The sequence below is a fragment of the Mus musculus genome, chromosome 16, assembly GCF_000001635.26.
Source record: "Mus musculus strain C57BL/6J chromosome 16, GRCm38.p6 C57BL/6J".
Classification (NCBI taxonomy): Eukaryota; Metazoa; Chordata; class Mammalia; order Rodentia; family Muridae; genus Mus; species Mus musculus.
In genome coordinates this window covers 3,617,168-3,641,781 of record NC_000082.6, presented here as the reverse complement: position 1 = coordinate 3,641,781, position 24,614 = coordinate 3,617,168, and the positions used below count along the sequence as shown (strand labels likewise).

Here is a 24,614-nt window from a genome sequence, read left to right as displayed (position 1 = left end):
ACTTCATTTTCTGTTCTGAGAGAAAGAAGAGTGGGGACTGATTCTTCAACCCTACAGGCTTAGATCAGTCTCAGGGAGTTCTCTCTGTGACTTGACTCCACACAAATGGCTTCATCCCCAACTTCTGACTGTGAGCTTAGATGATATGTTTTATTGTTGGTGGTCAAGAGGGACCAAGATCTGGCTTATACAACTACTTTCTGCTTGTCTTTAATGAGGTACTCAGGGAGTCTATGCCCAGTGGAACCTCATGCTGAAGTAAATACCTCTTTAATTCTCCCAGACCTCCTTCCAACACACAGGGCTGTGACTGCTCATCCACTCTTCACCTTTTCACAACCTTCCTATATTCCCAACACTTTCCAATCCTTAGAATAAAGAATGCTATTGTCCAGCAACTCCATGGTAAAAGGACTAGAACTGTCCTGCCCAGGTATTTTCAGGGTAGTAGAGATGCCAATATTTCTTCTGCAACAAGTGTTGCTCACACTCTCCCATAGTGGCAGCAACAGCAGGAGTCACAGTTCTACCAATTGGAACCTAAGATCAATACATTAATTGGGTTCTTATTGTTTACTTTGAGCTTCTAAGGAGGGAAAGGAAGACTGGAAATGCTACCTGATCCAAGTAAGATGGTGTATGAATGCTTGTATGTTATATCTAATAAAATTAAACAGGTGACTTTTGGGGAACCAAAACAACTTAAAACTGGGATTTATAAATGTCAAATGTCTTGGCAGAATGCACCATGAGCACTCCTGCACAGTGTTGGGAGAAGAGTGAGGAGTCTCAATGGGACAACACTGGAAAGTGACTAATGGTAAGCTCAAAACTGGGTCATGAAGGGGAATTGATTCCTGCTCCATATGAGATGTGGTTTCTGAGTTGGGATCATTCTGAGTGGATGTCTTCATGCAGTTCACCACAAGACTGAGCTCTGATTGGCCAAGCAGCAGCAGCAGCCACACACACTCACTATTTTCAGGGCAAAGGGCATGCTGCTATCTTGTTGGCATCAACAGATCCTCTGTGCCTGTGTTCAGTTGTGCTTACATCTTGTGCTAACTCTGTATCAGAGACCTATCTGCTACTGACATACTTTGTAATGCTCCACATCCCTTAGCAGAATGCCTGCGCTCAACTTGGAGTGTTTGGGTCTCCTCTGGGGAACCACAGCTGTTCATTCTTTCTCACAGCAGAGGCCTCAGCCTGAGCCAATCTCACTGGAAGATCAGACTGGTGGGTTGAGAAAATAATGTTTGGAGCTCCAGGAAACCCTACTTCTGCAGCTTATTTGGACTTATTATTTTATTCTTGTTTTCTGGGCATTATATAGCACATAAGATTAAGCAGGAAATATGTCAATTTAATAAAAAGAACTGAGCCTTCTCCAATTGTAGTGTGCAGACATGTCTTTACCTGCCTCTTTCGGTCTTTACTGGTGTTCTCATGTAGCTACAATTTTATTGTTATTCTTGTTGTTTTTTGGCTTGAGACAGAGTCTCACTATGTAGGCCTAGCTGTTCTGGAACTTTCACTTAGTAAAAACTTTGTAAGCTTTCCATTTTCCTTTCATACTAATCTTTTAAAGTCAGTGCTTAGAACTTGCCTTTGCTGACCCTGTGTATTTTTATTCTGAAGATTTTTATTTTTCAGTTGTAATGAAATTTTGCATTCATCTTACTTTTATCTTTTCTTTCATTTTTTTCTTTGTTTCTTTTTTCTGTTTTCTATCCTTCCCTCCCTCCTCCTCTCCCTCTGTTCCTTCCTTCCTTTCTTTCTTTCACACCCACCAAGTTTACCTTTTGCTGCCACATACTCATATATGTGGCCTTCCACTGGACTGTGGTCGAGTTAAAGAGACTACACTCTTAAGATAAACTAACCCTTCCTTTCCTATTGCTAACATTGCCACCTCTAGGGGCTAGAGGTGAGACTTAATACCTGCTTCCTCTGCTGCATGTGTCTACCTTCCACTTGCACACATCTTATGTTGTTGCTCCACTGAGCCCATGGGTGCAGCTGTGCCAAGAAGACATCTACCATTGCTAGTCCTTACACTCTTTATGATTGAAGTCGGTAGAACTTCTAAGATGTATCAAATATTGTTTTCAAAGAAATTTGAGACATCTTCAGCCATTATTTATGAAAGCAGTGCCCTCACTCCTACCTTCCTTTCCCTGTAGAGTCCTGTCTTGTCATGTGTCTGACATTCACTTTCCCTCCATTGTCCTTGGCTCTTCCTTCCTCTCCATTTCTCAGCTTGCCCTATCCCTCCCTCTGTCTTCTGCTTTGCTCACTCTTCCTCCAGGTCAAGTCTGCTGAGGACCTCAGATGAGCTGTTTATTTTGATCAGGACCTTCCTCGATTCCCAAATCTCTACCGGATCCCTCCTTTTCTCACATTTCCTCTTTCCTGAGTCTCTGTTTAATGTGGCACTTTTGTCCAATTTTCCTTTAGTTCTGTTTTACACTTGCTTGCTTGTTGCTTGTTTTCTGTAAGTATTTTCTGGTCAGGGAGCATGCCTGCCAGCTTGGTCTACACAGTGAGGTCCAGGACAGTGGGACTATGTGGAGACCCTGTCTCAGAAAGTGAGAGACAGAGTCAGGAGACACACACACACACACACACACACACACACACACACACACACACACGCGCGCGCGCGCACGTGCATGTATTAATATTAATGGTGCAAATAGGGAAAACTTATTTGGACCTACAGAAAAACAATTCTACCACTCATTTGATATGATGTTTTATCTTCTCATGAACATGGGTGGCATACATTATTAAAACAAGAAAATAGTTCATTTATTGGAAATGCCTTCTACAATCCCAGTGTCCAGCATGTCAGTCAATTACATTCTTTATCCCTTTCTGTCATGTGTTCATGACATGACATGTCATGAGGATTTGAGAGAAAATCTCTATGTATGACTTAATTGTGTAGCTGGGAAACCCTGCAGCATGTCTGAAAACACAGAGCATTCAATAAGTTAATGGGATATAAAATTGACAAACAGAAAGTAGTTCTCATATATGCAAACAGATTTCACACTTAAAAAGGACAAAGAAAATCCCAATGAAATAGTAACATTAATTTAAATATTACTAGTTTATTAAATGTCTAGGAATAAACTTCTTGCATGTAATAAAATTAAAAGGATAAAAAAACTTGTTTTGAATGACTGGAAAGAAACTTTAACTATGACATCTTAACATTATAAGAAAGCCATTTCTCCCTGAGTTGAGCACCTTCCTACAATTCCCAAGTGCTGGGATTGTAGCCATGCCCCACCGTGCCAGGTTGAGACAGCTAGAGCAGCAAACCCAGCACACTGTGAATGCCAAAGGGCACCTTATCAACAGCTATATCTTCAGTCTCCCTAATGTTCAAGAGTTGGTGGTAAAGAAAAATACCTGCTAGTAATTTATTGAAGTTGAAAACAAAACAGAAATATAACATTTATTAAACCTACTAAATAAGTCTTATACAATAGTGAGATAAGAAAATTGGGTTAAGAGAAATAAATATTAGAAATATTATAAAACAAAGTGTGGTTTATGCTTCAAAAAACTAAGTAGAGCCACTAGCATATTTTTGAGATGTGGATGGTGATAGGTTTTTGTTTGTTTTAGAGACAAGCTATTACTGTTGAGCCCTGGCTGACTTGGAACTGGCTGTGTTGACCAGGCTGGCCATATATGTGAAGATCTGTTTGCTTTTGCCTTCAAGTGCCAGAATTAAAATGTGGGCCACCATGCCCAGCTCCATCTTATTTTTTGAAGACTTACTAGTCACTAAAGCTAGTGCTGTTTGTGTTTGACTGGCTGGCCAGTGAGCATACCGTCTGCATCCTCTCTCTGTGGTTACAGGTGTATGCCACCATGCTTGGCTTTACATGGGCACTGACATTTAGACTCAGCCCCTCATGCTTACCTTGTAAACACTTTACCCACTGAACCACCTCCTTAGGCTAGGATTTCATTGTGAAGTATAAGATAAATACAAAAAAGTCTATATATAATAAAAGATAAAGTTTTCACAAAATGTATGTACTTATTTAACTACCATTCAAAATTTCTGTACTGAGCACCTCTGGAATTATTCAGTGTTACAATCTGGTCATCACTCATGTTGAAGAAAAGCACTGTTGACTTTTAATGCAATAACTTTATTGTATCTGTGATAGAAATCTCTTCAGTTGGCCAAAGACATGCGTGAATGTGCCAAACTTTCTTGAATGTTGTTTCTAGCTTTTCCTTGCTGTTGTGCAGTGTGTAGTGCAAGTCTGGATGAAGTCTATCTTACAAGTGTCTTATCACTAGACTCCAGATGACTATGAGTGATGCCCTTCAACTCCTAGTACTTAAGAGTACTTAGTACTTAGGTAGTGCTCCACAGAGGAAGTCCGTAAGAACGTATTTGTAATTTGTGCCTATTACAGAACAGCGTGAAATTGTTCAGAACTTTATTATTATTATTATTATTATTATTATTATTATTATTATTATTATCATTATTATTTTTAGAAAAAGCATGTTTTCCCCCCTGTGGAGGTAGGAAGATTTATTAGTCATTATCCCATTTTCAATAAGAATTGAAATGGAGTGATTGCCTACTATTCCTGAGATTTCTGACTTTAAAATCATGTTTGGTTAGTTTATTGCTTTTTTATAGCCCTGGCTGTTCTGGCACTTGCTATGTAGTGCAGACTGGCTACAAAAATGAGACCTGACTTATCAAGGTTATTGTTTCATAAGAAACCTAATGTTCCCTGGCCAATTCTGTCATAACTCAACAGTGTAACATTCTCTATCTATGCAGTCAATGGAAGTAATCTTGGGAGTGAAGATCTTCAGAAACAAGGCTGCAGAGATAAGTCTTCAGATACTGATGCAATGAGCTGTTCCTGGATTTCTGCTCAACCATCAGCTTGAAAAAAGAAAGAAAGAAAGAAAGAAAGAAAGAAAGAAAGAAAGGAAAGAAGGATAAACTCACAGAAGAGAAAATTGAGAAGAATTCTAGTTACAACTGAAAATAATGTTCCACTAAAAAAAAAATCTCTCAAAATAATTGGACATCAATATTACCACACATTCTCAAGATGAGAAAACAAGGAGGTTGTACACATGGCCCAAGTGGAAAGTAGGTTCATGAAAGTCTTACTTTATTTTCCACCAGAGAGGTCATACTGGTGAGAATCCCTATGACTGAGCCACTGTGGGAAAGGATTCAATCATAAAACAAAGTTTAAATAAGTACAAGTGTTAGGTAGTCATGCCACTCAAGTGGCAGGAAAGGCTTTTCCTGCTGTGGACTCCCTTTATAAAATTTGTAGACCTTCAAGTCAGGAAAGTGGCCAGGGCTCCTGCATGAGGAGCTCCAGCAGCCAGACCCTTCCCCAGATCTCCATAACTGGCCTTTCTAGTCTCTGACCTCTCAACAGGACCCTCCCTTGATTATGCTAATTTTAGGTGAAAAATCTGAACAAAAGACACCAATTCCTGAGTACAAAAATCCACTAACCCCTGAGCTTCCATAAGCTCAGGACTTGAAATACCATCACTCCTCTCTGTGGAAATAACTATAGAAAGTGCCACCCCACAAGAACCCCTATATAAGCACTGCACTTAGTCCAATTCCCTGCTGTCTGCTCCCTACTGGGAGAATAGGGAGCCACCCCATGGAGTTGTCCCTCCTCTCCCAGAATACTCCAAAAAATCTCTTATGAGATTTGCTGCCTTCTGTGACTCTCATTGGTAGAAGACAAGAAGCAATGAAGCAAAGAAGGGCAGGAGTGAAGAGAAGGAGTGGGACTGAGGCTCCTGAGCTCCTGAGCTCAGCTGGGGATACCCTCCTCCTGGGAGCTGCAACACCTCTGCTGAGGAGGGAGGTTTATTCTCAGAGCTGTGTGGTTCCTGGACTCCTGTGTCTCAGGATGCCTTTCCATTGGGACTCTGTCCCACCTCAGAACTGTTTGAGTTGGCTCTCATGTCTGAGAATGCCCTTCCATTGGGACACTGTCCCACCTCCGAGCTGTTTGGTTCCTGGACTACCGAGTACCAGGACACCTTTCTATCTGAGCAGAAAGACCAACAACAACGGAGTCCATACAGGGAGCAACCTTTTCCCAGTTCTCAGTGTGGGGAAAAACTGCATCAGAATTTTCATCAGATTGACCATGAAGATATCTATGTAAGGGGAAAAATATTTGAGTGTCCAGAATGTGGGAAAATCTTTCCCCCAAATGAAGAATTTGTGCTTCATCTGCAGAGTCCATGAGGCTGAGAGACAATACCATTGTGGGAGGAATAAAACAAAAACCAATCCACTAACCAACCAAACAAAACAGCATGGAAAAAGATTTAGTCACAAGAGAGAATTCACTCATTTTATAAGACCCAGGAGCAGAAATAAGATCAGTAAAGGTCCTGTCTCTACCTGAAAAGTTTCAGAAAAAATGAATTCCAAATATTTTGGGATCAAAGAATATTTCCATATAAATGAGCCAAAGAAAAAATGTCTTGAAAAATGTTAGACATTGGAAAACATGTAAATAAAATTAGCTCACTAAAATTTTCCAGATAAACCAAGAGAGGTGAGCAGGAACTCTGTGTCCTCTAGTGCATGTCTGAACAAAGAGATCTGGAACTAAGGTATTTGGCTACCCATTTCTGTAAGAAAATACCTGAGAAAATTCAAAGAGACTTGGTGTCTGACATCTCAGTTCACTTTTGCATGCCCTTGCTATTAAGCTCCACATATCAAGAAGGACACATGATGGACATGGGTCTGTTCACCTCATGGTATCCTGAAAGCAAAGTAGAGCACAGGAAAGAGGTTGAGAGTCCAAAATCTCGTTAAAGATCTCCTTATAACCTAAAATCTTCGGGCTCACCCTTACCCCCAGACATCCCACCATATCCTAAATACCAACCAAACTTGTAACACATGAACCTGAAACACATGTATCAGAAATCCCTGAGTAAGCATTACTACTAATCCCATTGGCATTAAAAGAATGATATCAAGAGCTGGTTTAGTGGTTAAAAGGCTGGCTGTTATTCCAGAGGACCTGGTTTGATTCCCAACACTCATGTAGCACCTAAAGTTTATAACTCCAATTCCAGAGGATGCAGTGCAGTTATCTAGTCATCACAGGAACTGCACACAGATAGTACATGGCCAAACATACAAGCAAAGCATTCATACACTTAAATAAAAAAAATCTCAAAAAATTAAAGAATAATAAAGAAATACTATGAAGAAATCTTCTCACAAATTAAAAAAATCTATGTGAAAGAGACCAGTCCCTTTTAAAAAGTTTTATTCAGTTCCTTCCAGTCAGTGCCAGCCCCTGGACACCTTACGCATGAACCCTGTGGATGGTCCCATGTTCCCCAGAGGACTCACCACTAAGCAGGCGTCCTAGCATGCCCAGGATCTTAGGATCACTGGTAAGTGGAACACAACATCTGTTTGAATGCAACCGGGAGGGGCCTGTGCCAGCAGGATCAGGGACACAGGAAACCTACCCATCCAGAGGCTTGGTTCCTTCTTGTCAGTGCTGGTCTACCTTGGTTTTGAACACAATGGACAGCCCTCAGTCCCCAGAGAAGGTAACACTTCCAGGTGCTGTAACATGTACAGGATCTTAGGAGTCCAGGATCCCAGCATCCCAGGAGCTTGGTCACACCAGGATCTCGGGGTCTCAGAGAAAGCTTGACTACCAAGAACTCTGACACTCCCAGAATCTCAGGTTCACAGGATACCGGGAACCTGAGAAAGCTGGACTCTGAGGAGTTCTGAGTCAACTGGGATTACAGGAAGGACAGGCTCCAATCAGATATACTGAGGGCAGTGAGCACTTGAGATAATCAGATCGCAGGAGGCAATTATAAGAACAGAAGCAACAGAAACTAAGGTTACTTGGCATCATCAGAACCAACCTCTCCCACCATAGCAAATCCTGGATACACCATTACACCAGAAAAGCAAGATATGGATCTAAAGTCACTTCTCATGATGATGATGGAGTACTCTAGGAAGGAAATAAATAACTCCCTTAAAGAAATACAGGAGAAAACATCCAATAAGGTGAAAGAATTGAACAAAACCATGAAAGATCTAAAAATAGAAGTAGAAACAATAAAGAAATCACAAAGGGAAGTCACTCTGGAAATAGAAAACCTAGGAAAGAAGTCAGGAGCCATTGATGCAAGCATAACCAACAGAATACAAGAGATAGAAGAGAGAATCTCAGGTGCAGAAGATACCATAGAAAACATTGACACAACAATCAAAGAAAATGTGAAATGCAAAAAGATCCTACCCCAAAACAACCAGGAAATCCAGGACACAATGAGAAGACCAAACCTAAGGATAATTGGTATAGACGAGAAGGAAGATTTCCAACTTAATGGGCCAGTAAATATCTTCAACAAAATTAAAGAAGAATGTGGAAAGCCGCAATATATGTGCGGTCACTAGATGGTGCTAAACCTCCATCGTGCCAAACCGATCTCTTTGTCTAGATCGGGCTCTTGTGCGCAGGTCCAAAGAGCAAAAGCCCGCCAAAAAGTCACCAGTCCATCTCCCAGGGCACTAGCCGAACCCCTGAGGGCTATAGCCTGTCCCCAGGGTGCATGAGAATCCCGAGTTAAGCTACCAGTCCTAGTTAAACACGTCACACCTTAGGGTATATAAGCCACACACGTTTCTGAGCCTTCTTTGTCTACCTCATTATGTTGTGAAATAAAGTAACCACGGAAGGATCTGTGTGTCCTGTGTGTGTTACTGCGGGCAGGGACAAAGCTCAGGATAGTTGGTGCTTGGAACCCGGGAATACGCCTTACCAATGCGCCCAGAGAGAAGACCCTCCGACCAACCGGAGCAGATTCAGAACCTTGGTGGATTCAGCTCCGAGAGGATACTGGTACGTGACTTTAATCCTTCTTAATCCCTCCTCTTAACTTGAAGGTGGCACTGAAAGCCTTTTGTTCTCGTGCTGGCTGTGTTAACCCTATTTCTTCTGGTTTTATCCTGCGCTCACCAGAAATGGTGCTGAAAAATTTTGACTGTTGTTAAGCACGGTCAGATGGACGTATATAAGCCGCAGTGCTTGTCCCATATTTAAGCCTCTCCTGTAGATAAAGGAGCAGTATGGGAACTTCACATTCTGTGATTACAGCGCTCCGGTCTGTGTTAAAGCAGCGTGAGATAAAAATCTCTACAAGAACCTTAGAAACATTCATCAGGGAAATTGAACGTATATCACCTTGGTACGAGTGTTCAGGGTCGTTAACTCTTTCCTCTTGGGAGAAATTAAGGGAAGACTTAGCTAAGGAACAACAGAATGGGAAATTAAAGGCAGGGACCATGCCGTTATGGAAACTGGTAAGATCGTGCCTGGAGGATGAGAGATGCCGTCCAGCAATAATAACAGGACAAGGGGTATTGGAAGAACTACAAGACAGTATGCCAGAAACGGAGCAGTGTGATAGGTTAAGAGCTCAAAAAAGGAAAAATGTGCACAAGAAGCAAAGCCCTTCCAAAGACCTTGAGTCTGAGGAAGTGAAAAATTTGGGAATAAATTCCCAGGGAGAGAAAAGAGATAAGGAGAAAGTTCAGGAAAAGAAAAGCCTTTATCCGGTAAAGGAACTAGAGGCTTTGAGGCTTGATAGTTTAAAATCAGATGAGCTTAGTTCCTCTGAGGAAGAGGAGTTAGAATATGAGGCAGCTCACTATAAAAAAGAAAGATACCATCCAGATGAAAGGCAAGTGAAAAAATCAGAGACAAAAATTAAAGTTACTGGAGACACAGAGCAGGCCACCTCTAGGCCTTCTAGTCTCAATACTCCTCCACCTTATGTGGAGAAATTTTATTCTGATTCTTTTCTTTCAAAGGAGGAAAAGAAAAAATTATATCAGGCATTTCCTGTCTTTGAAGCTGCAGATGTAGGGCGAGTACACGCCCCTGTGGAGTATATTCAGATAAAAGAACTTGCTGAGTAGGTTCGCAATTATGGAGTTAGTGCCAATTTCACTATCTCCCAAATTGAAAGATTTACAACTTTAGCCATGACTCCAGGAGACTGGAAGACAACAGTGAAGGCTGCACTCCCTAACATGGGACAATATATGGAGTGGAAAGCCTTGTGGCATGATGCTTCTCAGGCGCAGGCCAAGGTCAATGCCACTGCTGAAGGCAATCAGAGAAATTGGACATTTGAATTATTAACAGGACAAGGGAAATATGCTAATAATCAGACGAATTATGATTGGGGAGCATACACTCAAATCTCCGCTGCTGCCATTAAGGCGTGGAAAGCACTTTCCAAAAAGGGAGAGTCTGGAAGATACTTGACAAAAATTATACAAAATCCCCAGGAGTCATTCTCAGACTTTGTAGCTAGAATGATGGAGGCAGCAGGCAGAATTTTTGGAGACTCTGAACAGGCAATGCCTTTAGTGGAACAGTTGATTTATGAGCAAGCCACTCAAGAATGCAGAGCAGCAATTACACCCAGAAAGAGCAAAGGATTGCAAGATTGGTTAAGGGTATGTCGTGAGCTTGGAGGCCCCTTAACTAATGCAGGGTTAGCGGCTGCCACCCTGCAGGGCCAAAGGTGTTCAGATACAAATAATAATAACAGGGTCTGCTATAACTGTGGCAAACCAGGGCATATGAGAAGGGACTGCCAGGCCCTCATAAAAGGGAAAGTGTTAGGACTATGTACCAGGTGTGGAAAAGGCTATCATCGAGCCAGTGAGTGTCACTCAATTAAAGACGTCAGAGGCAGATTTATTCAGTCTGGACCTCAGGCAGAAAGAAGTGAAGACAATTCAAAAAACGAGTTTCTGGGCCCCAGGTCTCAGGGCCCCAAAACATATGGGATCCCAGCTCACAACAGGCGGACACTACAGTCCACAGAGCTGCAGGAGTCTCAGCAGGAGTGGATCTCCGTTCCACAATTCGATTCTTGCTGACACCCCCAATGGGGATGCAGCCCGTTCCCACTGACTACAAAGGGCCTCTGCCATCAGGAAGTGTTGGCCTAATACTGGGCCAGGCCTCCCTGGCTTTACAAGGCCTCATTGTCCACCCTGGAGTCGTAAATCAAGACTATGAGGGGGAACTTCAAGTTCTTTGTTCCTGTCTTCAGGGTGTTTTTTATATAGCACAAGGAGATAAAATAGCTCAGCTAATAATCTTGCCAAGCCTACATGGCTACTCCCCCTCCCCTGGTGTCCTTCAAGCTGCTAGAGAGATTGGCTCTACTGGTAATGATTCTGCTTACTTAATAATGCCTCTTGACTCCAGGCCATCCTTAGAGTTAGTTATAGAAGGAAAACAATTTAAAGGAATTCTGGATACAGGAGCAGATAAAAGTATCATCTCTTCCCATTGGTGGCCAAAAGCTTGGCCCGTTACTCAGTCATCACATCCTTTACAAGGGTTCGGCTATCAGTCGTGCCCCACTATCAGTTCTCGTGCCTTGAGCTGGCAGGCACCTGAAGGTCAAACGGGAAGATTTACTCCATATGTCTTACCACTCCCAGTTAATCTTTGGGGGAGAGACATTTTACAGGCAATGGGAATAACCTTGACTAATGAGTACTCACCACAAGCTGTTCAAATGATGAAGAAAATGGGCTATAAAGAGGGAAAGGGATTAGGGAAAAGAGAGCAGGGTAGACTTGAACCTATTCCTCAAGAGGGTAATAAGGGAAGACAAGGCTTGGGTTTTTTCTAGGATCAGCCGTTGAGGGTTCCATGTCCATACCATGGCTTACAGAGGAAGTTGTATGGGTTCCTCAATGGCCTCTATCCTCTGAAAAATTAGAAGCAGCCACAAAACTGGTCTCTGAACAGCTACGCTTAGGTCATTTAGAGCCCTCTACCTCACCCTGGAATACACCTATTTTCGTAATTAAGAAAAAATCTGGCAAATGGCGTTTATTACATGATCTTAGAGCAATTAATGCACAAATGCGCCTGTTTGGATCAGTTCAGCGAGGGCTTCCATTGCTCTCTGCTCTACCTAAAAATTGGGAAATTATAATTATAGATATTAAAGATTGTTTTTTCTTTATACCTTTATGTCCTCAAGATAGGCAAAGATTTGCATTTACCATCCCAGCCATTAATCATTTAGACCCTGATCATAGATACCAATGGAAGGTCCTACCTCAGGGGATGGCAAATAGCCCCACTATGTGTCAGCTGTATGTGCAATTGGCACTTAAATCAGTTAGAAATCATTTTCCATCGATACTTGTAATAAATTATATGGATGACATACTGATATGTCATAAAAATTTACAGTTATTACAAGAAGCATATCCTATATTAATAAAAACGTTAGGGCAATGGGGACTGCAGGTGGCCACTGAAAAGGTGCAAGTTGCGCAAATAGGAGCCTTCCTAGGGTCACTCATTTATCCTGACAAAATTGTTCCTCAAACATTAGAGATTTGCAGAGATAATTTACACACTTTAAATGATTTCCAAAAATTATTGGGAGATATAAATTGGCTGAGACCATTTTTGAAGATTTCCTCTGCTGAGTTAAAACCTTTATTTGACATTTTGGAAGGAGAGTCTCATATCTCCTCCCCTAGGGTCCTTACTCCTGCTGCCAATCAGGCCTTGCAAACAGTAGAAAAGGCTTTGCAAAAGGCTCAATTACAACGCATTGATGAGTCACAACCTTTTGATTTGTGTGTCTTTAAGACAGCCAGCCCAGTTGCCAACCGCAGTCTTGTGGCAAAATGGACCTTTATTATGGGTTCATCCATATGCATCTCCTGCTAAAATACTAGATTGGTATCCTAATGCAGTTGCACAACTTGCGCTTCGAGGAATAAAAGCAGCTATTACTTATTTTGTACAAGATCCTAAAATCCTAATTGTACCTTATACTGCTGCACAGGTTCAGACCTTGGCAGCTACATCTGATGATTGGGCAGTTTTAGTCACCTCCTTTTCAGGACAGATTGACAACCATTATCCAAAACATCCAATTTTACAGTTTGCCCTGAATCAGGCTATAGTGTTTCCACAAGTAACAGCTAAGGACCCACTCACAGATGGGATTGTGGTGTATACTGATGGATCAAAAACTGGTATAGGAGCTTATGTGGTTAATAATGAGATAGTAACTAAACAATATAATGAGACCTTACCTCAAGTTGTGGAATGTTTAGTGGTACTGGAGGTTCTTAAGGCATTCCCAGGACCACTTAACATCGTATTAGATTCCTCCTATGTAGTTAATGCAGTTAACATTCTCGAGACAGCTGGGGTAATAAAACCCTCCAGCAGAGTTGCCAATATTTTTCGACAAATACAATTTGTCTTATTAAATAGAAGATTCCCTGTTTATATTTCTCATGTCAGGGCACATTCGGGCCTCCCTGGCCCTATGTCTCTGGGAAATGATTTGGCAGACAAAGCCACCTAAGGTTATGGCTGTTGCTCTGTCTTCCCAGGCAACAGTAGCAAAAGAATTTCATAAGCGCTTTCATGTGACAGCTGAGACTTTACGTCACCGCTTTGCATTAACTAGAAAAGAAGCTAGAGAAATTGTTACTCAGTGTCAGAATTGCTGTGAATTTTTACCTGTCCCTCATGTGGGAATAAACCCTCGTGGCATCAGGCCATTACAGGTCTGGCAAATGGATGTCATGCAAATTTCCTCCTTTGGGAGAAATCAATATTTACATGTTTCTATTGACACCTGCTCTGGTGTAATGTTTGCCACACCTTTAACAGGTGAAAAGGCCTCTCATGTTATACAACATTGCCTCGAGGCATGGAGTGCTTGGGGAAAACCCAAACTCCTTAAGACAGACAATGGACCAGCTTATACCTCTCAAAAATTTCAACAGTTTTGTCGCCAGATGGAAGTGACTCATCTGACTGGTCTTCCATATAATCCTCAAGGACAAGGCATTGTGGAACGTGCCCATTGCACCCTCAAGTCCTACTTAATTAAACAAAAGGGGAGATTCGAGGAAGCTCTACCCCCAGTACCAAGAGTAGCTGTTTTTAAGGCACTCTTCACTCTTAATTTTTAAAATCTTGATGCTCAAGGCCATACTGCGGCTGAACGTCACTGTTCAGAGCCTGACAGGCCAAAAGAGATGGTAAAATGGAAAGATGTTTTGACTGGTCCCTGGAAAGGCCCGGATCCTATATTAATAAGATCCAGGGGAGCTGTTTGTGTTTTCCCACAGGAAGAAGACAACCCATTCTGGCTGCCGGAACGACTGACGTGAAGAATTCTGACACCTGAAGATGACTCCCGGATGGATCCCTTGGAAACTACCTCTAGTCCTCTTGCTACCTCTGTGGATTTGGGTTCCTAGTATATTTGGAGAATATAGATGGGCAATTCTGTCTGCTTTCCCTAAGCCCATGCCTGTTCGTCATAATACAGCTGTTTTTCCCAAGTTTTTTACGACCAATAAAATTTTAGGCCTACCATACCTACCATTTGACCCTATCTGGGCACCACTGGGAGAAAAACACTCTATAAGGGAACGAGGTTCTCTCTGTTTCCAAATTTATGAATTGGGAGATTGTATCAGACTCACCTGCCAGGCTTTGGGAATGTTTATTAAGTATGGAGGAGGCTTGGTGAAAATAACCCAAGACACTTCCAACAGAGATATAACCTTTACAAATCAGACCTTCTGGCAGGAGGCAATTTGGGTTAATGGTACATTTCTACCACCTAACTTTTCAGACAAAGAACGCCCCAATCAACCAAAAATGGCTCCTCATTGTAGCTTGGAAGATGAAGGGCTGATCCTGCCTTGGTCTGATTGTCAATCCTCCGTAACTCGTTGGGCAGATCAGAGTAAAACCTTTTCCTTTTCTCCCAACATGATGGATGACCCAGAGGAGAAATTTGTTATGAAAAAGGGACTTTTCATACAGGACTTTAGAATGTATCCTTTTCATAAATGGGTACTTTGTGGGATTAATGGTAGCTGTACAGATCTTAATCCCTTGGTTTTCCTCCAAGGAGGAGCTGCTGGAAAAGCGATTTTTAATGGTATTTCAAAATTTGCTCAGTTTCATCAAGTTCTGTTACCTGATAGAACCATTTATCAAAATTCTACCACTGAAATCACTGGATTTAATAAGACCCTGATAAAGCAGACTAATTATTCACCTACTCCAGTTTGTGTGTACACTCCTTTCTTGTTTATTCTTTCTAACGGTTCCTTTGAATCCTGTACTAATGAAACCTGCTGGATGTCACAATGCTGGAACCTTAAGTGGGCCAGCCGTGCTATGCTTGCCAAGATTCCACGATGGGTTCCTGTCCCCGTGGAGATCCCTTCCACCATAACTTTACACAGGCAAAAATGAGACTTTGGTATCACTGCAGCCATTGTGGTGGTAATGGCTGCCAATGCGGTGGCAGCTACAGCTGCTGGAATTGCTATGGCAACATCAGTCCAGTCAAGCACAACTGTCGAGCAGTTGTCCTCCTCTGTGGCAGAGGCGATCGATCAACATTCAGTGCTCAGTGCCCAATTAAAAGGTGGGCTAATGATAGTGAACCAGCGCATTGATCTGGTGGAGGAAAGGATGGAAATTCTGCTCCAATTGGCCCAGCTTGGCTGTGATAAGAAATCAGGAGCCTTATGTATTACTAGTGTCCAATATGAAAATTGGACACGTGCAGCTAATCTATCTAAAGAATTGTCTTTGTTTCTTACAGGAAACTGGTCTGAAGGATTTGACGAAAAGCTTGAGGCGCTACGTGCAGCAGTGATGACCATTAATTCTACGTGCGTGGACCCATCATTGGTTGATGGAATCAAAGGACTTTCTTCCTGGATGTCCTCTGCATTCTCACATTTTAAAGAGTGGGTGGGAGTGGGCCTGTTTGGCACAACCCTGTGTTGTGGACTAGTGTTTATTCTTTGGCTGGTGTGCAAACTCAGATCTCAGCAGAGACGTGACAAGGTGGTAATTGCTCAAGCACTTGCTGCCATAGAGCAAGGCACCTCCCCTAAAATCTGGTTATCTATGCTAAAATGACCTCACAAGCACTTGACTGCTCAGCTCTTGCACTCCTAGAGGCTAGTCTCATTGCACAGGATAAAGTGAGTAAGTTTCTGACTCTTATGGATTGCTGGGCTAAGCACCACATAGGAGTTGCTCAGAGATTCGAGTGCTCCTAGAAGACAAGTCGATTTGCAAGAGGGTTGAGTGTCCAAGTGTCCCTCCCCTAGGAAAAATGGCACGGGAGCAGGTCAGGGTTACTCTGGGAAAAAAACCTGTGAGCCTAAGAGCTAATCCTGTACATGGCCCCTATTTCTGCACACTAGGGATTCGACCTCTATCTTCATCCATTAAAGAGTAGCTTGCATTTTAAATTTTATATTAAAAAGGGGGAGATGTGGAAAGCCACAATATACGTGCGGTCACTAGATGGTGCTAAACCTCCATCGTGCCAAACCGATCTCTTTGTCTAGATCGGGCTCTTGTGCGCAGGTCCAAAGAGCAAAAGCCCGCCAAAAAGTCACCAGTCCATCTCCCAGGGCACTAGCCCAACCCCTGGGGGCTATATCCTGTCCCCAGGGTGCATGAGAATCCTGAGTTAAGCTACCAGTCCTAGTTAAACACGTCACACCTTAGGGTATATAAGCCACACACGTTTCTGAGCCTTATTTGTCTACCTCATTATGTTGTGAAATAAAGTAACCATGGAAGGATCTGTGTGTCCTGTGTGTGTTACTGCGGGCGGGGACAAAGCTCAGGATAGAAGAAAATTTCCCTAACTTAAAGAAAGAGATGCCCATGAATATATAAGAAGCCTACACAACTCCAGATAGGTTGGACCAGAAAAGAAATTCCTCTTGTCACATAATAATCAGAACAACAAATGCACTAAATTAAGAAGAATATTAAAAGCAGTAAGGGAAAAAAGATCAAGTAACATATAAAGGGAGACCTATCAGAATTACATCTGACTTCTCCTCAGAGACTATGAAAGCCAGAAGATCCTGGGCAGACGTCATACAGACCTTAAGAGAACACAAATGCCAGCCCAGGCTACTATACCCAGCAAAACTCTCAATTACCATAGATGGAGAAACCAAGATATTCCATGACAAAACCAAATTTACACACTATCTTCCACAAATCTAGCCCTTCAAAGAGTAATAAAGGGAAAACTTCAACACAAAGAGGGAAACTAAGCTCGAGTAAAAGCAAGAAAGTAATCTTTCAACAAACCTAAAGAAGATAGCCACATGAACTAGAATTCCAACTCTAACAACAAAAATAAAAGGAAGCAATAACGACTTTTTCTTAGTATCTCTTAATGTCAATTCTCTAATGGACTCAATTCTCCAATAAAAAGACATAGACTAACAAACTGGTTATGTAAACAGGACCCAACTTTTTACTGCATACAGGAAACCCACCTCAGGAACAAAGACAGACACTACCTTAGAGTAAAAGACTGGAAAACAATTTTCCAAGCAAATGGTCCAAAGAAACAAGCTGGAGTAGACATTCTAATATAGAGTAAAATTGACTTTCAACCTAAAGTTCTCAAAAAAGACAATGAGAGACACTTCTTACTCATTGAAGATAAAATTTACCAAGATGAACTCTCAATTCTGAACATCTATTCTCCAAATGAAGGGGCATACACATTCATTAAAGAAACTTTGCTAAAATTCAAAGCACACAGTACACCTCACACAATAACGGGAGACTTTAACACCCCACTCTCATCAATGGCCAGATCCTGGAAACAGAAACTAAACAAAGACACAGTGAAACTAACAGAAGTTATGAAACAAATGGATTTAACAGATATCTATAGAACATTTCATCCTAAAAGGATATACATTCTTCTCAGCACCTCATGGTACTTTCTCTAAAACTGACTATATAATCAGTCACCAAACAGGCCTCAGCAGATACAAAAATATTGAAATAATCTCATGCACCCTATAAGATCATCACGGACAAGGCTGATCTTCAATAACAACATAAATAACAGAAAACCCACAAACACAAGTCTACTCAATGATATCTCAGTCAAAGAAGAAATAAAGAAAGAAATTAAAGACTTTTTAGAGTTTAATGAAAATGAAGCCACAACATACCTAAACTTATGGGAGACAATGAAAGCAGTCCTAAGAGGAAAACTCATAGCTCTGAGTGTCTCCAAAAAGAAAATGGAGAGAGCATACACTGGCAGCTTGACAGCACACCTGAAAGCTCTAGAACAAAAGGACGCAAATTCCCCAGACAGGAAATAATCATACTCAGGGGTGAAATCAGCCAGGTGGAAACAAAAATAAATATACAAAAATGTCAACCAAACCAGGAGCTGGTTCTTTGAGAAAATCAACAAGATAGATAGACCCCTAGCCAGACTAAGGAGAGGGCACAGAGACAGTATCCTAATTAACAAAATCAGAAATGAAAACGGAAATATAACAACAGAATCTGAGGAAATCCAAAAATTCATCAGATCCTACTACAAATTCTATACTCAACAAAAATGGAAAACCTGGTTGACATGGACAATTTTCAGGACAGATACAAGGTACCAAAGTTAAATCAGGATCAGACTGACAGTCTAAACAGTCCCATATCACCTAAAGAAATAGAAACAGTTATTAATAGTCTCTCAACCAAAAAAAGCCCAGATGGGTTTAGTACAGAGTTCTATCTGACCTTCAAAGAGGACCTAGTTCCAATACTCCTCAAACTATTGCACAAAATAGAAACAGAAGGTTCTCTACCCAATTCATTCTATGTAGTCACAATTACTCTGAGACCTAAACCACACAAATACCCAACAAAGAAGAGAAAATCAGACCAATTTTCTTTATGAATATTGATGCAAAAATACTCAATGAAATTCTCGCAAACCAAATCCACGAACACATCAACATGATCATCCATCATGATCAAGTAGGCTTTATCCCAGGGATGCAAGGATGGTTCAATATATGGAAAACCATCAATGTAATTCACCATATTAAAAAAAAACCCCAAAGACAAAAACCACATGATCATCTCGTTAGATGCTGAGAAAGCATTTAACAAAGTCCAACACCAGTTCATGATAAAAAGTCTTGGAAAGATCAGGAATTCAAGGACCATACCTAAACATAATAAAAGCAATATACAGCAAACCAGTAGCCAACATCAAATTAAATGACGAGAAACTTGAAGCAATCCCACTAAAATTAGGGACTAGACAAGGCTGTTCACTCTCTCCCTACCTATTCAATATAGTACTTGAAGTCCTAGCCAGAGAAATTAGACAACAGAAGGAGATCAAAGGAATAAAATTGGAAAGGAAGAAGTCAAAATGTCACTATTTGCAGATAGTATATGTAAGTGGCCCCAAAAATGCCACCAGAGAACTCCTAAGCCTGATAAACAACTTCAGTGAAGTAGCTGGATATAAAATTAACTCAAACAAATCAGTGGCCTTTCTCTACACAAAGGATAAACAGGCTGAGAAAGAAATTAGGGAAACAACAACCTTCACAAAAGTCACAAATAATATAAAATACCTTGGTGTGATTCTAACTAAGGAAGTAAAAGATTTGTATGATAAGAACTTCAAGTCTTTGAACAAAGAAATCAATGAAGATCTCAGATGATGGAAAGATCTCCCATGCTCATGGATTGGCAGGGTCAATATAGTAAAAATGGCTATCTTGCCAAAAGCACTCTATAGACTCAATGCAACCCCCATCAAAATTCCAACTCAATTTTTCACAGAGTTAGGAAGGACAATTTGCAAATTTTCTGGAATAACAAAAAACCTAGGATAGCAAAAACTATTCTCAAAAATAAAAGAACCTCTGATGGAATCATCATCCCTGACCTCAAGCTGTACTACAGAGCAGTTGTGATAAAAATTGCATGGTATTGGTACAGTGACAGACAGGTAGAACAATGGAACAGAATGAACCCACACACCCTTGATCTTTGACAAAGGAGCTAAAACCATTCAGTGGAAAAAAGATAGCATTTTCAACAAATGGTGCTGGGTCAGGTGGTGGTTAGCATGTAGAAGAATGCAAATTGATCCATTCTTATCTCCTTGTACAAAGCTCAAGTCTAAGTGGATCAAAGAACTCCACATATAACCAGAGACACTGAAACTTATAGAGAAAGTGGGGAAGAGCCTGGAAGATATGGGCACAGAAGAAAGATTCCTGAACAAGAACACCAATGGCTTGTGCTGTAAGATCAAGGAATGACAAATGGGACCTCATATAATTGCAAAGCTTCTGTAAGGCAAAGGACACTGTCAATAAGACCAAAAGGCAACCAACATAATGGAAAATGATCTTTACCAATCCTAAATCTGATAGGGGGCTAATATCCAATATATATAAAGAACTCAAGAAGTTGGACTCCATAAAACCAAATAACCCTATTTAAAAAATGGGGTACAGAGCTAAACAAAGAATTCTCAACTGAGGAGTACCGAATGGCTGAGAAGCACCTAGAAAATGTTCAACATCCTTAATCATCAGGGAAATGCAAAGCAAAACAAACCTGAGATTTCATCTCACACCAGTCAGAATGGGTAAGATCAAAAACTCAGGTGACCGCAGATGCTGTTGAGGATGTGGAGAAAGAGGAACATTCCTATATTGCTGGTGGGTTTGCAAGCTGGTACAACCACTCTGGAAATCAGTTTGGTGGTTCCTCAGAAAATTGGACACAGTTCTTCCAGAAGATCCAGCAATACAACTCCTGGGCATATACCCAGAAGATGCTCCAACATGTAATAAGGACACATGCTCTACTATGTTCATAACAGCCTTATTTATAAAGCCAGAAGCTGGAAAGAACCCAGATGTCCCTCAACAGAAAATGTTGTACATTTACGCAATGGAGTACTAGTCAGCTATTAAAAACAATGAGTTTATGAAATTCTTAGACAATAGATGGATCTTGTGGATATCATCTTGAGTGAGGTAACCCAATCACAGAAGAACACACATGATATACACTCACTGATAAGTGGATATTAGCCCAGAAGCTCAGAATCCTTCTTAGAGGGGGGAACAAAATACTCATGGAAGGAATTATAGAGACAAAGTTCATAGCAGAGACTGAATGAATGACCATCTAGAGACTGCCACACTTGGGGATCCATCCCATAAACAACCACCAAACCCAGACTCTATGTCCGATGCCAACAAGAACCTGATGACAGGAGCCTGATATAGCTGTCTCCTGAGGGCCTTTTATCAGTGTCTAGCAAATACAGAAGTGGATGCTCACAGTCATCCATAGGATAGAGCACAAGGTCCCCAATGAAGGAGGTAGAGAAAGTACCCAAGGAGCTTAAGGGGTCTGAAGCCCCATAAGAGGAACATCAATATGAACTATCCAGTCCCCCAGAGCTCCTTGGAACTAAACTACCAATCATAGAAAATACATGGTGGGACATGTGGCTCTAGCTGTATATGTAGATGAGGATGAGTCGATCATCAATGGGAGGAGAGGCCCTTCTTCCTGTGAAGGTTCTATGCCCCAGTATAGGGGAATGCCAGGACTGGGAATGGGAGTGGGTAAGGGATGTTTGAAGGAAAACTAGGAAAGGGTATAACATTTGAAATGTAAATAAAGAAAATATCTAATAAAAATATAAATAAAAAATTTATTCATTTTTATGTCATGTACACTAGTATTTGTCCTGCATGTATGTTTGTATGAGGGAATAGGATCCACTGCACCTGAGTTACAGATACTTATGAGCTACCATGTGGCTGCTGGTAATTGAACCTGGTTCGTTTGGAAGAACAGCCAATGCTCTTAAACCTGAGACATCTCTCTAGCCCCCAGACCAGTTCTTTTAAAGACATAATGTATACAGATCCTTATCGAGGAAGAAATAATCTGAACAGATGTAATCACCTTGCCAGCTTGGGTCTTTTATGCAGATGTACTCATATCAAGGACTATGTTGTAAGAAAGGAAGCCTAGCACTGGCATGAAGGAGCTGGGTGTGTACAGGTTAGAGTTTTCAAGATGAACAAGAGAATGTCATAGAACAGCCATAATAAGAAAAGTCTTTAGGATTGTGACATCACAAGACACAAAAGGCTATTATGGAATGACCACAGAGCACATAAACAAAAGTATTGTCCTAGCCACAAAATGACCCACACTGTGTGCTCCAGAATGATGACATGAGTGGCCATTCAGAGCTCAAGCTTTATCTGTTCCTTTCTTCCAGCTTGGTACATTAAAAGAGCCAATCACCAGCATCCTGAATAGCAGCATCTCATCTGAAGGAGCAGGTAAACCCCAGTTTCTTTCCAACACCACCCAAAGAAAACTCAGAGCTTACCATAATTTCCTTTTAGCTGCTTCCAACTGAAACACCCCTCTGGACCCCAAACATGCCTGTTTTCCCATTTTGTAATCAGAAGTAAGAGTAGCTGTGTTTGTGGTATCTTCTGTTGGTAGGGCATTCATGATTGAAATAAAGTGATTTGATTGAAATATTTTTTGAGCAGGAGAGATGGCTCAGCATTCACTTGCTCTTCTGCCAGAGGACCCAGATTTGGTTTCCAGACTTACACTGGGTGATTGACATATACCTGTAACTCCAACTCTAGAGAGTCCTCTTCCACACTCCTTGGACACCCACATACAGATGGTACACACACACATGTGGAACACACAGACACACTTTAAATTGTTAAAAGAGAATTTTTATATTTATTTTGGCATGACTAGGGAATCAAACCTGCACCTTGCATGGGCCCAGGAAGAACTCTAAAATTGAGCTTCATTCTGAGTGTCTAAACCTCTCACCTGTTGTGTATAACATGGGTTTTATTCTCCCAAGAGAAACAGCAGATGCTTTCCTAACAGAAAATTCTAAGTTTCACACAGTAGACTGATAACATGATATTTTGGAATATATAAATGATTTTTCTTAGCCTTATTAGTAGATGAATATTCATGGTAAGCACTTTGCTTAAACCCCTTTTCATGTCCCTCTTCCTCAGGGTATAGATGAAAGGGTTCAGCATGGGGGTCACCACTGTGTACATCATGGCAGCTGCCATGTCCCTCCCAGTTGAGTGAGAAGATGAGGAGTTGAAATTCAGGGATATGATAGTGCCATAGAAGAGGCACACAACAGCCAGGTGTGAGCCACAGGTGGATAAGGCTTTCCATCCTCCCCTATGGGATGAGACTCTCAGGACTGCATAGGTGATGTGCATGTAGGAGATCAGGATGCAGACAAATGGGGTAACAATGATCATAGTTCCTTCTGTTAGTATGTATCATCAGGTCATTGAAGTGTTTGTCTGAACAGGAGAGTTTCAGGAGGGGAGTCAGATCACAGAAGAAGTGGGGGATAATGTTGTTTCCACAAAAGGAGAGTCAAGCCATGAGTAGTGTGTGCAACAGACTATTCAGGTTGGCTACCACCCATGATCCCACAACAAGAAAGGCACACAGATAATGGGTCATCTTTGTTGTGTAGTGTAAAGGGTGGCATATGGCCACAAATCTGTCGTAGGCTATCATAGCGAGCAGGAAATTGTCCATGTCAGCAAACACACAGAGAAAATACATCTGTGTGAGACACCCAGAGAAGGAAATGACCTGACTCCTGAGTATGTGTTTGGCTAGTACCATAGTGACAGTGGTGGAGGAGAAGCATACATCCACAAAGGACAGGTTGCTGAGGAAGAAGTACATGGGTGTGTGCAGGCGGGAGTCTGTGCTGATGGCCAGGATGATGAGCAGGTTTCCCAAGACAGTGGCCAGGTACATGATAAGGAAGAACAGGAAGAGGAGCTGCTGCTGCTGGGGCTGCCTGGAGAGTTCCAGGAAGATGAACTCAGAGACACTAGATTGATTGGTGCTGCTCACGAGTCAGCCCAGCTACAGAAAGGAGAAGCAGAGATCAGAAGACTGTCTTCAGATTTAGATGGTCCAATCAGGTTCACATTAATCCTGGATTAGAGTTTCTGAATTAAGATCCACTAGTATTTTCCATGTACTCAACTTACAAATCCCAGTTTTAGGTCATGTTGGTTCCCCAGAGTCACCTGTTTACTTTTATTGCATATAACATAAAAGCATTTCTGCACACATACTGCTCTTACCTGTATTATGGTTACATTTCTAGTTTTCCTTCTACTCCTTAGTATCTTAAAGGAGAAGAGAAGAAGCCAGGCATTGTATTAATCTCAAGCTCCACCTCATGGACTTGTGACTACTGCTGCTGCCTCCTCTGTGGGAGAGAGTGAGCAACACATGCTGCAGAAGAATCATTGGCATCTCTACCACTCTGAAAATACCTGGACAGGCTAGCTCTATTGCTTTTACCTTGGAGTTGCTGGGCAATAGCGTTCTTTATTCCAAGGATTGGAAACTTTAGGGATTATAGGAAGGTTCTGAGCTGGTGAGGAGTGGATGATCAGTATCTAAGCCTTCTGTGTTAGAAGGAGGTCTGGAAGAATTAAACAGGAATTTACTGCAGCATGAAGACACATTGGGGATAAACTCCCTGAGTATCTCATTAAAGACCAGAAGAAAGTAGTTGTGTAAGCC

The 24,614-nt window shown here is 41.5% G+C and overlaps 1 long non-coding RNA gene and 1 pseudogene across 1 annotated transcript; one reads left to right on the top strand and one right to left on the bottom strand.

The window, feature by feature from the left end:
- The first annotated feature begins 8,593 nt into the window (after nt 1–8,593).
- On the top strand, nt 8,594–16,747 carry 6720473M11Rik (RIKEN cDNA 6720473M11 gene). Its single transcript, NR_165178.1, has 2 exons — nt 8,594–8,942; nt 14,249–16,747. It is a non-coding gene; the product is annotated as an RIKEN cDNA 6720473M11 gene (long non-coding RNA).
- Nucleotides 22,994–23,200, bottom strand: Olfr163-ps1 (olfactory receptor 163, pseudogene 1; annotated as a pseudogene).